General features: G+C 42.2%; 1 pseudogene; it reads left to right on the top strand.

The window, feature by feature from the left end:
* The first annotated feature begins 3,441 nt into the window (after positions 1–3,441).
* LOC129680990 (transketolase-like) lies at positions 3,442–10,974 on the top strand (annotated as a pseudogene).
* The last annotated feature ends 4,058 nt before the right edge of the window (positions 10,975–15,032 follow it).

The raw sequence follows: 15,032 nt of genomic DNA, 5'->3' as shown, positions 1-15,032 counted from the left end.
AAAGAAAGAAAGAAAGAAAGAAAGAAAGAAAGAAAGAAAGAAAGAAAAGGAAAGGACATGACTGGTCCTTTGTTGAAGAAGAAAGTTTATTGTAAATAAAAGGGAGAGAATAGTTAGAGTCAGGGACCTCTCGGAGAGTCCAGAGTGCACATGACCTTGAACTGGGCAATGTTGGGAAAGGGGAATGGAAAGGAGAAGAAAAGAGAGGTGGACCAGGTGTTGCAGCCAGGAGGCCCAAAGGTAAGATATGTAACCAAAATGGCTGGATTATCCCGGGAAGAGCAGCCCAGCAGCCTGGAGAGTGTAGGGTAGGGGGCAGGGGTATGCCAGCCAGGAGAACCCTGTATCAGGTATGGACTGAGGGATGCAGGGAGAACCTTGTGGCCAGGTATGCTTTGATATATTACATAGGCACCTTAGCCATTTGTCCCAGGTTTGAAATCTAACAGTAGCTATTTTTAATATCTGACAAAATGGACTTAAAAAAAAAAACTAGTAAGAAATAGGGAAGGACTTACAAATTTACTTTTCAAAGAAAAAATATCCACTAAGAGAGTTTTGCAACTCTAAACAACCATGCAGCAAATAAAGAGCTCCCAAGTTCATAAAAGAAACATTATTATATAAAAATTCACATATTGACCCTTCCACAGTGATAGCCGGTGACATCAGTGCCCTCCTATCATCACAGACATGTTATCCAGATAAAAACTACAAAGAGAAATGCCAGTTAAATAATGTCAAAATAAAATGGACCTCACAGATATTTACAGAACATGTCACCCAAACACCTCCTTCTCAGTAGCTCATGAAACTTTCCAAAATTGATCACATATTTGTATACAAGTCAAGTTTCAACAGACACAAGAAAACTGACAAACACCCTGATTCTAGCTTACCACCATGGACCAAAGCTGGATATCACCAAGAGCAGCATCTTCAGTAAGTGTTTCTGGTGCTGGTGAAACTGGATGGCTGTGTGAAGAAGAACGTGAATTGATTCATAATGACCACTCTGCACAAAACTCAATTCCAAAAGGGCAGAGGACATCAACAAAAGCTCAGATACCCTGAATCTGATAGAAGGAAATCATGATCAGAATATTGTGTTGGAAAATAATTTTATTTTCAATTAAAATATATAGTCAATAAAAATGTCTTGCTTTTACATTCCGCTCTGGTTGTTTTCTTCATTTTCTATCATTTCCCACATATGTCTACACATTGCTCCTCCTTCCCTTTCTCCGTCACCCCATTATTTTACATTTTAATTTAAAATATGAAAAAATTATAGAAAACATAACTAATATTCAAAGTTCTTATATGCATCTATCATATCTCACCTCCCTATAACCTTTTCAAGATAATCACTGTTTTGAATGTTGTTTTTAATTGTTTCCTTGATTTTTTTTCTCTTTTTAAATATTTTAACAGCATAATAATGGATTTCATTATAACATTTTCCTGCATGTATATACCTTGACTATATCAATCTCCATTATGCTATTTTGTGCCCTTCCTACTGGAATTGATCTTCTTCCCAACTAGTCCTTCTTTCTACTTTCATGTCTGTGGGTATGTGTGAGCCAATGAGTTGAATTAGGTTTATTTACAGGAACACAGGCAACTCACTGGTGGCTACATCACTGAAGAAAATCTGTCTCCCTCCACTAGCAACCGTTGGCTGTCTTAGATCATCAAGGCACAGTGGGCCTCATTAGCCCTTCCCCATCTATGATGGAAGGTCAGTAGACCCTCTTTCTGTTCTGATCTTCTGTAAGGAATCATGACTACTAAGAGCTCAAGAGTACAATGCCCACATCTTGCCCAGATAATGGTGTTCTATAACGCTCTTTCTGTACCAACCACATTCTTTTCTGCTCTCTCTTCTTTGACATTCCTTGAGCATTGGAAGGGATGATATAATTGTCCAACTTAGGACTGAGCACTCAAGAGTCACTTATTCTCTGCACTTAAATCTCTTGAGTCTCTGCAGTAACTGATACCTACTTGAAAAAGGAGCTTTTCTGACCAAAGATGACAACAGCAACATAAATATTTAGAAGACAATTTGACAGGTACATCCTGTTCATTTAGCAAAGCCGTGCAGTCACCCACTGTGTGGGCGACCTTCCTGGAGAATCTCTTGACTAGGTACCATTTGTGAATTCCCTTGTGTGAAGAAGTTTCAAGTTCAATCAGAACTTGTACCCCCATATCAGTCATGCCATAATTACACAGGGGACACCAGTGTGCTCTATAGTACAGCCTGAGATCAGGGATGGTGATACCTCCAGCAGATCTTTTATTGTACAGGATTGTTTTTATCTATTCTGGGGTTTTTGTTTTTCCATATGAACTTGAGAATAGTTCTTTTAAAGTCTGCAAACAATTGTGTTGGCATTTTGATGGGAATTGCACTGAATCTTTCACTTGCTTGGTTAGAGTTACTCCAAGATACTTTATGTTTTTTTGTGACTATTGTGGAGGCTGTTGCCTCCCCAATCTCTTTCTCAGCCTATTTATTTTTGCATTCAAGGGGCTACTGATTTTTTTAAGTTAATTTTGTATCCACCCACTTTGCTGAAGGTGTGTATCAGCTGTAGATGTTCCTTGGTAGAATTCTTTGGGTCACTCATATATGCTATCACATCATCTGTGAATAGTGATACTTTGACCTCTTTCTTTCCAATTTGTATCCCCTTGATCTCCTTTAGTTGTCTTATTGCTCCAGCTAGGACTTCAAGTACGATGTTGAAGAAATATGGAGAAAGTGGGCAGCCTTGCTTTGTCCCTGATTTCAGTGGGAATGACTTAAGTTTCTCTCCGTTTAGTTTGATGTTGGCTATAGGCTTGCTGTATATTGCCTTTACTATGTTTAGGTATGTGCCTCGCATCCCTGGTCTTTCCAATACTTTAAACATGAATGGGTGTTGGACTTTGTCAAATACTTTTTCAGCATCTAAGGAGATGATCACATGGGTTTGCTCTTTCAGTGTGTTTATATGGTGGATTACATTGATGGATTTCCATATATTGAACCACTCCTGAATGCCTGGGGTGAGACCTACTTGGTTATAGTAGATGATATCTTTGATGTGTTCTTGGATTTGGTTTGCAAGTATTTTATTAAGTAGTTTTGTATCAATGTTCATAGGGGAAATTGGTCTGAAATTCTCTTTCTTTTTTGCGTCTTTGTGTGGTTTAGGTGTCAGGGTGACTGTGGCCTCATAGAATGAGTTTAGTAATGTTCCTTCTGTTTCTATTTTGTGGAATAGTTTGAAGAGTATTGGTATTAGCTATTCTTTGAAGGTCTGGTAGAATTCTGCACTGAAACCATCTTGCCCTGGGCTTTTTTTGGTTGGGAGACTTTTGATGATTGCTTCTATTTCTTAGGAGATATAGGACTATTTAATTTGTTTACTTGATCTTGACTGTTTCATTGAGTGCTACGTTGCCAAGCAAAACATGGTGGACATTGATGTAGGCTGTACCACATGCAACAGGACAGTGCCCTTCCGCAGCACTTTTGCAGCCTTCTTTACACAGGCCTTTGACCAGATTCACATGGCAGCCATCTCTGAGAGCAACATCAGCCTCTGTGGCTTGCACTGTGGTATGTCCATTGGGGAAGATGGACCCTCTCAGATGGCCCTGGAAGACCTGGCCGTGTTTCGATCATTCCCCATGTCTACTGTCTTTTATAGACGTGATGGAGTAGCAATAGAGAAGGTGGTGGAATTAGTGGTCAGGATGAAGGGCATCTGCTTCATCTGGATTAGCCGAACAGAAAATGCCATCAGCTACAGCAACCATGAGGATTTCCAGGTTGGCCAAGCCAAGGTGGTTCTGAAGAGCAAGGATGACTAGGTGACAGTGATCGGGGCTGGTGTCACTCTGCATGAAGCCTTCGCTGCTGCAGAGATGCTGAAGAATGAGAAGATCAGCCGTGTGCTGACCCCTTCACCATCAAGCCCCTGGACAGAAAGGTCATTCTCGACAGTGCCCGAGCAACCAAAAGCAGAATCCTCATGGTGGAGAATCAGTACTACATAGGAGGCATAGGTAAGGCAGTGTCTGCTGCCATGGTGGACGAACCTGGAGTCACTGTCACTTGCCTGGCTGTTGGCCAAGCACCATGAAGTGGGAAACCAGCTGAGTTACTGGAGATGTTTGGTATTGATTAATGCCATTGTGCAAGCTGTGAAGGGCCTTGTCAATAGAGAACTCCTACAGCTGAAAAACAGCTTCAGTAAAATGGCTGGATACAAGATTAAATGAAAAAATCAATAGCCCTCCTGGACACAAATGACAAACGGGCCAAGAAATTATGGAAACTACACCCTTCACAATAGCCACAAGTAATATAAACTATCTTGGTATAACTCTTACCAAGCAAGTGAAAGACCTATATGACAAGAACTTCAAGTCACTGAAGAAAGAAATTGAAGAAGATATCATAATATGGAAAGATGTCTCATGTTTATAAATCAGTAGGATTAACAGTAAAAATAGCCATCTTACCAAAAGTAATTCAATACAATTCAATCTCCGTTAAAATACCAACGAAGTTCTTTACAGACCTTGAATGAACAATTCTCAACTTCATATAGAAAAACAAAAAACCCAGACTAGCTAAAACAATCCTATTCAATAAGAGAACTTCTGGAGGTATCTTCTTCTTGACTTCAAGCTGTATTACAGAGCAATAGCACTGGGATAGAAACAGACTGGTGGATCAATGGAACTGAGCTGAAGATCCATAAATAAACCCACATACCTACAGACACTTGGTTTTTGACAAAAGGAAAAAAAGACAGCATCTTCAACAAATGGTGCTGGTCTAACTGGATGTCTTATGTGTAGAACAATGCAAATAGATCCATATTTATCACCCTGCACAAAACTCAAATCCAAGTGGATCAAAGACCTCAATATAATACCAGATACAATAAATCTATTAGAAGAGAAGTGAGGAAGATCCTCAAACTCATTGTCACAGGAGACAACTTCTGGAACAGAACACCAACTGCTCAGGCTCTAAGATCAGCAATTAATAAATAGGACCTCTTGAAATTGAAAAACTTCTGTAAGGCAAAGGACACTGTCAACAGAATGAAATGAAATAGATTGGGAAAAGCTCTTCATTAATCCTATGTCCATCAAAGGGCTAATATTCAAAATATATATAATGAACTCAAATCACCAGTAAACAAAATAACCCAATTTAAAAATGGGGTACAGAGCTAAACAGAATTCTCAACAGAGCAATCTCGAGTGGCTGAGAAGCACTTAAAGAAATGCTCAACTGCCTTAGTCATCAGAGAAATGCAAATCAAAATGACTCTGAGATTCCATCTCACCCTGGTCAGAATGGCTAAGATAAAAAACTCAAGTGACAGCATGTGCTGGCAAGGGTGTGGAGAAAGGGGAACCCTCCTCTATTGCTGGTGAGAGAGTAAATTTGTACAACTACTTTGGAAATCATTCTGGTGCTTTCTCAGAAAATTGTGAATAGCTTTACATCAAGACCATGCTATACCACTCCTGGGTATATACCTAAAAGATGCTCCACCATAGCAAGGACACCCGCTCAACTATGTTCATAGCAGCTTTATACGTAATAGCCAGAAACTGGAAACAACCTAGGTGTCCCTCTACCGAACACTGGATAAAGAAACTGGCACATTTACACAATGGAATACTACTTAGCTATTACAAACGAAGAAATCATGAAATTTGCAGGCAAATGGATAGAACTAGAAAAGATCATCCTGAGTGAGGTAACCCAGACCCAGAAAGACACACATATTATGTACTCACTTATAAGGGGATTTTAGCCATATAACACAGGATAAACATACTACAAGGCATAGACCCAAAGAAGATAAATAACAAGGACGATGCAAGGGAGGTTTGGAAACCTCATTTGGAATTTCACTTGGAAAAAGAGACAGAATAGACAGAGAAAGTGGTTGAAGAGACATAACAGGTAGGAGAGGGATCATAGGGATTAGGAGGATGGAGATCAGACCTGGGGAGAGAGAGAGGGAGAGAGGACAGAAGGCCTGAAGAGAAAAGAGAAACTGAGGGTGGCGTTATCTCCATGACAAGCTGGAGACCTAAGTCAGGGTAGGCTCCCGGGAGGAGATGAGGGGGACTCAAGCAGAGACTCCTAGTAGCAGAGGCCACAGAGACTGAAGAGGACACCTTCTAACTAGCCTAGCCTCCTAGTAGAGGGACAGGAACACTAATCCACTCAAAAAAACTTTGACTCCAAATTTATCCTGCCTACAGGATGTGCAGGGATAAATATGGAGCAGATAAATCAGAGACTGAAGGAATGCCCAAATAATGCCCGGACCAATCAAAAACCTACCCTATGAGAGAGTGCCAACCCATGACATTACAAAGGATACTCTGTTAAGCCTGCAGACAGTAGCATGACAGACTTCTCCTCTGAAAGACTCTACCCAGAAGCTCCTCAAAACAGATGCTGAGACTCACAGCCAGACATTGGGTGATGAGCACGGAGTCTTGTGAAATAGTGGAAGGAAAGAAAAAAGGACCTGGAGGTGACAGGAGCTCCACAAGAAGACAAACAGAGCCAACTAACCAGAGCCCAGAGAGGTTTGCTGAGATGGAAGCATCAACCAAGGACCATGCATGAACTGGAACTATGCCCCCTACAAAGATGTTGCAGAGGGACAGACAGCTTAGGTCTCATGTGGGTCCTCTAGTAAGGGAAGTGGAGACTGCATTGGACACAGACTCACTTCCTATCTTTTTTGTCACTTCCCTCTAGTGGGACTGCCTTGCCAGACCACAGGCTCAGTCCTGTTGCAACTTGATGAGCTGGGGTGGATGGGAAAGGGAGCTCCCCTATTTTGAGGAATAGGGGCCAGGGGAGGGTAGGACTGGGAGAAGAGTAGGGATGGGGCTACAACCAGGATGTAAAGTGAATAATAAATAAATAAATTTTTAAAAGAAAATAATATTCAAAGGCATCTTTTACAGATATGTATAAGAAATTTCATTTTTAACTAATCAAGTGAGAGAAGTCTATGAAGCACTGGGTGACCTGGAACTCATCATGGCTGAACTTAAACTCAGATATTCCCCTGCCTCTGTTCGTCAAGAGGTAGGATTAAAGGTGAGCACCACAACATCCGCCAATGTATACGTAATTTAAAACGTGTGTGTTCAAATAAGCAAGGTGCTGTGTGCTGAAAGTGGGTGAAAACAGTCGGGCTCCTCATCAGGCAGTAGGACCTGTGGAAAGAGGTGGCAGAGTCCTCCAGCTGCAAAGAGCTTCACCTAAATGAGGAAATAAGGGTGTAGCCACACAAACTATTATCCTAAAGAAAAAAGAAAATTGAACAGAGCCTTAGAGCCCTGTGTGGAGTCACATGAAATAGTCTATTTTGCCTCTTCACCCCTGTCCCCCGGCAGGGTGTCTGTGTAGTGGGGGCCGTCCTGGTACTCACAGGCTGGCCTCCAACTCATAGAGGTCTGCCTGCCTCTGCCTCCTGCGTGATGGGATCGCAGGTGTGCGCCAGCACCGCCCAATTGAAGAAAGCAGAGACAGTGTCCCTGCAGCAAATGGCCAGCCAGGACAGACAGACCAGTGAGAACTGGGTACAATCCACACACCTTGCTTCAGTGAGTAAGGCAGAGAGTCACCCAGCAAGCCTCTTCACATCTGTCTTGTGCTTCTCTGTCTCTGCCTGTCTGTCTCTGTCTCTCACACATGTCCATGCATGAAATGTACACATGTACACCACACATGCATGCACACCACACACACATACCCACACACATATTACCATGCACCCAATGCACGCATGCACACTGCATGCACACACATGTGAGGGGAAAAAATTACCTGATTAAAGGCTGAAAACCATAGCTAATGACACCTCACAAAAAACAATGGCCACCAGAAGACTGAGTTAGTATATTCAAAGGCAAAACAATATAAAACCCAACAACCAAGAAATACATATCCTTATAGATCTAAAACATTTCAGAGAAATAATCAAAATAAAATAAATACAGTAAAGACGAATGATGACAATTCCGGCCAGAATTAAGGAAGGTGATCAGGCTACAGGAACGGGATGCCAGATGAGAACTGGGACTGCAAAGAGGAAATGAAACACTATCATTGTAACGCAAACATGGATACAAAACAGTGAACGTCATTACATCTTTTCTCTTAATCTCTTTAAAAATACAGGAATTCTTATATTTTGGGACGTGTGGGTATGTATGTGTGGCGCTTGTATGTGTGTGTGTGTGTGTGTGTGTGTGTGTGTGTGTACACTTAGGTGGGTGGTCGTCTTAACCCTTGTGTTCACTTTACCTGAAGCTGGCAGCGTCAGCTACACTGACTGACTAATAAGCTCCCTGAGATCCTCCTGACTTCCCCCCTACCATCTCCAGTGTTAGGACAACGGGCATGCGCTGCCACACCCAGGTTTTATCTGGCCACCAGGATCCAAGCTCAGGTCTTAATGCTTGTGCATCGAGCACTGCATCCCCTGAGCCATCTCCCCAGCCCTGTATATCTGACTCTCTGAAACAGATCTTGTATACTGCATCACAACATTATACATGCACATATAATATTACATACATAATCGTGTGTGTAATGGCACGGAGGGAAAGCAATGCTACTACCTGGAGGGGCTCCTATGCATTAGCAGAAATGCATTAGCATTCACTTCGTCTGCAGTGGGATAAGTTAGAGAAGCTCTCTGGTTTTAGAGGGCTGCCCTCACCGTACAGTCACCAAGTCAAAGGAATTACAGTGGAATTCAAAACAGTTAGCTCTGAACACACAAAGAGGTAAAGGAGGGGTAGACAAACAACAACAAAACCAAAACAAGTGAAATGAGTAGGCAATCAGAGCAAACACGTCTATTTATCCAACTTGTTCATAGTCACTCCCAATGTGCTGGAACCAAACACACCAATCAGATTTCGTTAGTTAACTTTACACTGCGCAGGAAGGGGAGAAGGAACACAGCCCCACAATCAAAGGCACACCTCACCAACAAAATTTCACTCTCAGTATGGTAGTTTTCACTTCTAGAAGTTCCACTTGGATGTTCTTCACATTTTCAAATTATTTCCTCAGTATGCTGATTTTTTTTCTGCCTTCTGGATACACAAAGCATATTTATAATGGCTGTTTGAACATTCTTCACCACTGGTATCATTTCTGTTTCTGTTCCTATTGCTTGTATGTTTACCCATATTCTAGGTCATGACTTTGCTCATTTCTTATTATAGTTATGCCTTGTAGTTCCCTATTTTTTTTTAAAAAGATTTATTTATTTATTACGTATATAATGTTCCATCTGCATGTATACCTGCATGTCAGAGAAGGGCACCAGATCTCATTACAGACAGTTGTGAGCTACCATGTAGGTTCTGGGAATTGAACTCAGGACCTCTGGAAGAACAACCAGTGCTCTTAACCTCTGAGCCATCTCTCCAGCCCTAGTTCTCTATTTTTAAATCATATGTTGGGCAAAATGAACTTCTGTGGCTGGTTTCTAGATTTCCTTGTGTTCTTTTAACATTGTTATATTTCCTTCTGGCAGACAGCCAGGCCATTTGGATCACAGTCGGGTCTTTTCCAGCTTTCCATCAAGCCTTATATTTTGGGGGGCTATCACAGCCCTTTTAAGCTCACGACCAAGGTATTTTATACCTAAGGTTCCTCCCGAAGCTTCAAGCATTATGAGGTCTTTCTGCTCTGAATTGTGGGAACAAAAACATCTCCCAGTCTTTGTGAGGTCTGGAAATTATTCTGCTTTCTTATTTTTGGAAAGCCTTTCCCCTGACCTCAGGTGTTCCCTGTCATTCTTGCAAGGGTTAGCATATAGCCAAAGACATGACGTGAATCCTTCTGTAAATTCTTAGAGCTCTCCTGTCTGGCTTTCCACCCAGGATCACTCTGTCCTGTAAGTTGTGGCCATCTTATTCTGCAGCTTCACTTTCTGGTTCCTCCCGTCAGAAGAGAATGCTGACTCTGCTTTGAAGACCCCTTTCTTTTCCCAGCAGAAGCCTGGACGCACACTGAAATGTCACCTTTTTCTAAAATCCTTGCTTGACACAGTTTCCAGTTGCTTAAGAAAGGGTAGATTTACTATCTGCTCCAAGATCCTGACAGAAGTTTTCTCTTCTTTGTCTCTTAAAACTACTTCAAGGATAGATTCCATATTTTAAAAAAATGGACAAAGCAAGATTATTTTAAATGTATAATAAATAATAACCACCAGCTATTTTTAGTAGTATATTTCCTCCATGTATTGTTTATATGATTTCTGTCTGCTGGTTTGCATAACTATATTTCACTCATTTTCACTTTGCCTACTCCCCACCTCTGCTTTTTTGTCTGAGAAACTCAATGTGTTTTGATTAGATCCACCTCAACTCCCTCACCTCCAACTCCTTCTTACCCTTTACTACCACTTTTTCCTCCCAGTATCACTTGCTCTTTTTTAAAACCCACTGCAAACTCTTAGTGCTGCCAGTATGTGCTCGGATTAGGACCAGTGACAGAACACTGACAACCTATCAGGGGCGCCATTCCAAGAAAACTGACTCCCTCTCCCTCAGGACCCAGCAGCTGTCAATAGCTCCTCATCTAGGGGTGAGACTTGATGACCATCTCCCCCATTTAACTTTTGAATAACTTTTTTTTTTTTTTTTTTTTTTTTTTTTTTTTTTTTGAGACAGATTTTCTCTGTGTAGCCTTGGGTGTTTCAGAACTCTGTATGAAGCTGGCCTTGAATTCTGATATTTGCTTGCCCTTGTCTCCCAAGTGCTGGGATTAAAAGCATGCACCGTCACCACCACCCGGCTTGAAAAGCCTTTTTATTTTATTATATGAGTATAGAAGGCTTTTCTTCTTTCGGTGCTTGTCTTATTTAGCTTTATGCTGATGTGGACAACAGTTAACATATTCTCACAGGTGTCTGCTAGTGGACACAAACAAACATTCCTCTACAGGATATTCCCAGGAACTTGCTGCCGTTTAGGGTAAGAAGCACCAACTTTCTAAGATAATGTCCTGCTTTTCAGTTTTCAACCTACTATGCTATTTCTGTTTTTCCATCATAGAACTCTGGTCAACCAGCTAAGGGCCTCCCTCAGGCACAAACCGATTTCCTTCCCTGAAACCCTCTCCCCATTTTTATTTACGGAGTTAGCCCTTTATAGCCCATGACCTTTGCACGGAAGCCTCCTCTGACTTCTTCCCACGTGAACGGCTGTTGTTTTATTTGGATGTGGTTCAGTAAACTCACATACCTTTCTAATCACTTATCCAACTATAGGATTTGGGGTTCTATTCTGTTAGGTCCTTCAGGTGGAGCCCTGTGACTGGGTCCTGGTGTCTTTAAAAGGAGGAGAGAGACCACATTGACAGAGATACACATTTATTCTACCATGTATATTGCAGCGTAGAAGCCTTTACAGGAACTTGTACAATGATCCTTAGACTTTGGACCTCCAGGACGGTGAGCCTGCTTCCAGCATTTTACTGTAACAATGAATGTCCCATTTAAATACCCTCCTTATTTTTCATCATAACACCAAGATCATTTATTGCTCCTCCATTCCCAAGTTATAAGTTTATTAGAATTGGAGCAGTGTTTCCAATTGAATGTTATTTATTTAGTGCTTACACCAGTGTCTGGTATACACTAAACATTTGTAAGATAGTCTTTGTATGACTGAGCAGATAAACAGTCAAAGTATATTATTATCTTGATTTTACAAATAAGAATTTGAGGTTTAGGAATAGCTGTACAAAAAGGAAACATGATAATAACCGAAGGAAAAAAAAAAAAAACAACCAGGCTTTTAATCTAGTATTTTTTTTTTCAGGCTTTGGAAAGCACAGTTCTGATGATATAACATTCTAGTAGTTATGGCAGTGAGCTTGGGAGTTTCTTGGGTTGCTTCAATAGCTAGTGTTCCCAAACTTTGGGAAACTTTCTAAGCAGAAACCAACTCATCCATCTTTGATGTAAGGAGCATGTTCAAAGCGGATACATATAGAAGGATTTCTGTACAGGACCAGGAAATAAACAGTGAACATGCTTCACCATTAATTTTAGAAGGTTCCATAGACTTAAGATCAACCTTCCTTGTCCTTGAAGAAATTTATAATGAAGGGCTAGAGAGAGAGCCAGTGGTTAAAAACACTTGCTGCTCTGGCAGAGGACAAGAGTTTGGTTTCCAACACCCACATTGGGTAGCTCACAGTCACCTGTAACTGCAGCTCCAGGAGATCTGACACCTTCCTCTGGCCTCCATGGGCACCCATACACATATACTACACACTCACACATGAAAACATACTACTAATAAAATAAAACCTTTAAAAGGTAAAATAAAACTCTAATGAGTTCTTGTAGATTTCTTGTGCACAGAAGCCATCTCATTACATCCTGGTATCCTGGGTGTCTAGCAGAGTAGCCTACAGCCAATCTCCACACCCAGTCGATGAGTGAGAGCCACTCCCACCGATACTCAGCCCAGCTTCCAAATCCCAAAGGATTTGGAAAGGAAAGGAAAGCAAAGCAAAGGAAACCCCCACCTACTGGACGGCATGGGAGCTTACCCGCTCACTCCTGCCTGACCCTCTAGTGCCTGCAGAACACGTCAGACACCACTTGCTCCAGAAGGGCGTGCAGATCTGAAACTGTGCACAAAACTGTGCTTTTGCGTGTGATCTCTGTCCCTACAATAATCTCCCTCTCTACGGTTAGCTGACTCTTACTCATTCTATACAATTCCAATTGAGTTTCCTCTCCCCAGGCTGGTTTGAGTGTTTGGCCCTGTGTGCTAACATATTCTGCACTTAGCATTTTATCACACTGGACCATGTTTCCCAAATGCACGCTCCTCTCCCTGATAAAAGTCAACTCCTCAAGGACAGAAGCCATGACTTTCTTTACTTTATAGTGTAGAAGGCAACACAGAGCATACTTGGCTCATAAGGAATCAATATTCTGCTGACTGTAGACTGCGCTAGGTTAAAGGAACATGAAGAGAACAATGCCTAGGAGTAGGTGATAGTTATTCTACCACCTACTAAACGCTGAGGCTTTTTTGAATACTTGGTAGGAATATCCATTCAAGGTACATTTGTTCCTGCCACTAAAGAAAGAAACTAAGGAACAGAGAGGTTGAGCAGTTTCTCCAGGGTCCACCCAGCCAGGTAGTCATTTTCTACAGTTCTTGACCATGACAGTCTACTGCCTACTGCTTGCATGAACCCATCCCTAAGGAGTCCAAAGTCTCATGAAGGGAGACAGGCAGGTAGGAGAGTAATCGCCATACGGGGTTATGCAAGGTATATGTACAAAACAAAGAGGCAGAACAGAACGGGGGGTGATGGGTGCCGGAGGCGGAAGGACACACTTTCCGGGATGCCGTTTCTAAGAAGCAGTGTTCTAACTGGGTTTCAGAGGCAGACCATTCCGACTGGAGCTAAGGGAGAGACATCCCAGGCAGAGACAAACACCCCAAGCAGCATAGAGGAGTGAAACCTGTTTTGGGTTTCAGCGCCAGCTACCTACGTTGTTGGGCACAACACAAAATGAAGCTGTCGGCACCCTTGGGCACACGTTATTAACAATTTCATAACAGTTATTAAATCAAACAGGAAGTGCTTCCAAGCTTTGTGCAACTGAACAGGTGTTACACTCACAAAGCCAGACCTGATAGCTACCATGGATGCTTCAGAATTGCTGGAACAAGAAGTTCCTAAGCAGTACTCTATGAGGCAGAAAATGATACTGGCAAGGCCAGTGGGGCCAGATCATACAAGGAGGCTGGAGTCTGTCCCATAGCCTCAGAGGGCTTCTTAACAGTGGCGTAACCCAATGGGATTAGTTTGCAGAAAGACTCTTCTGGTAGTCCTGCCAGGAGCAGACGGGAGGGAAGAGAGGAAACGCTGGCCAGCTCAGCAGCAGTGGTGACTGCGTGGTGGCTGCATCCCAGAGAGGCTCCAGCCTTGAACGTGGCCTTTGTACCAGGGCTATCCGGGAAAGGCAGCACTGAGAACCAGCTAGGAAGGTGGCTGAACATGTTAACACTTAGGGTGCACAGAGCGCTCTCAAGGAAAGAGGTGTGGGTGAGCTCTGCAGAGGTTACCACAGCCAAGACGCAGCACCACTTTCCCTCTGGTCCGTCAGACCAGTTTAAATGTTGTGTGTTCTAATTATTTAATGCCATCTTATCATCTTTTTTAGGGGAGCCCATCCTACAGAAGGCACAAAATGCAAGAAATGAAGCTGTTGTGTAGATCTCCATTTCTGGAACTTGCACAAGTGGGTCAAGAACCTGTTTACTTAACACTGGCCTTCTTCCAAATGCCCCCTTGGATTTTCCCATGAGTCAGAACTGATCCTTTCACCCTTCAGACGAGATTTCCCAGTTACCAAAGTCTTCTCAGGAAGCTTCCTGCGTTCTGTTTGCTGTACTAACCTTGTTTTGTCTGATATACTAAACAAGAGTGGTGTGAGTGCAGATGAGCTTTGGCAGGATTCACTAACTGATACGGAGAGTAAATGCCGAACTTCAGGAGGCTGAAGTGCTTCCCATAGCTAACTTCCTCCTGTTCAACCCTCTGACGCTGCATTTTTTTTTTTTTTTGGTCAGTTGTTCATGCTTTAGTTCATTTGTTGTAAACTGCCTATCCCGACTTTCCTTTCACCCTTTTGCTAATAGCAAACTTCAGGTGCTAGGACATCAACTCACACATCGTAACAGTAAAGGTGTCTGCACAGAATTCATAATTGTCTGTATTAAGTAATCTTTCAAAACAAAAGAGCAGGGGACTCTGCAGCTTACTTCTGCTTCCAGGAACAACCATTCCATTTTAGATGTAACGTTCCCACCGTCCTATTGCTTAGGGTCTTGAGTGAACTGTGCAGAAACTCCATCACCGAGCTACACCTATCCCACACATTTAATATTTTACACGCCCCTAACAGGGCTGTGTT

This window comes from Psammomys obesus, unplaced genomic scaffold, assembly GCF_907164565.1.
Source record: "Psammomys obesus unplaced genomic scaffold, mPsaObe1.curated_primary_1811, whole genome shotgun sequence".
Lineage (NCBI taxonomy): Eukaryota > Metazoa > Chordata > Mammalia > Rodentia > Muridae > Psammomys > Psammomys obesus.
Note: the sequence above shows the minus strand (reverse complement) of the source record. Positions and strands in the feature narration are given on the sequence as shown.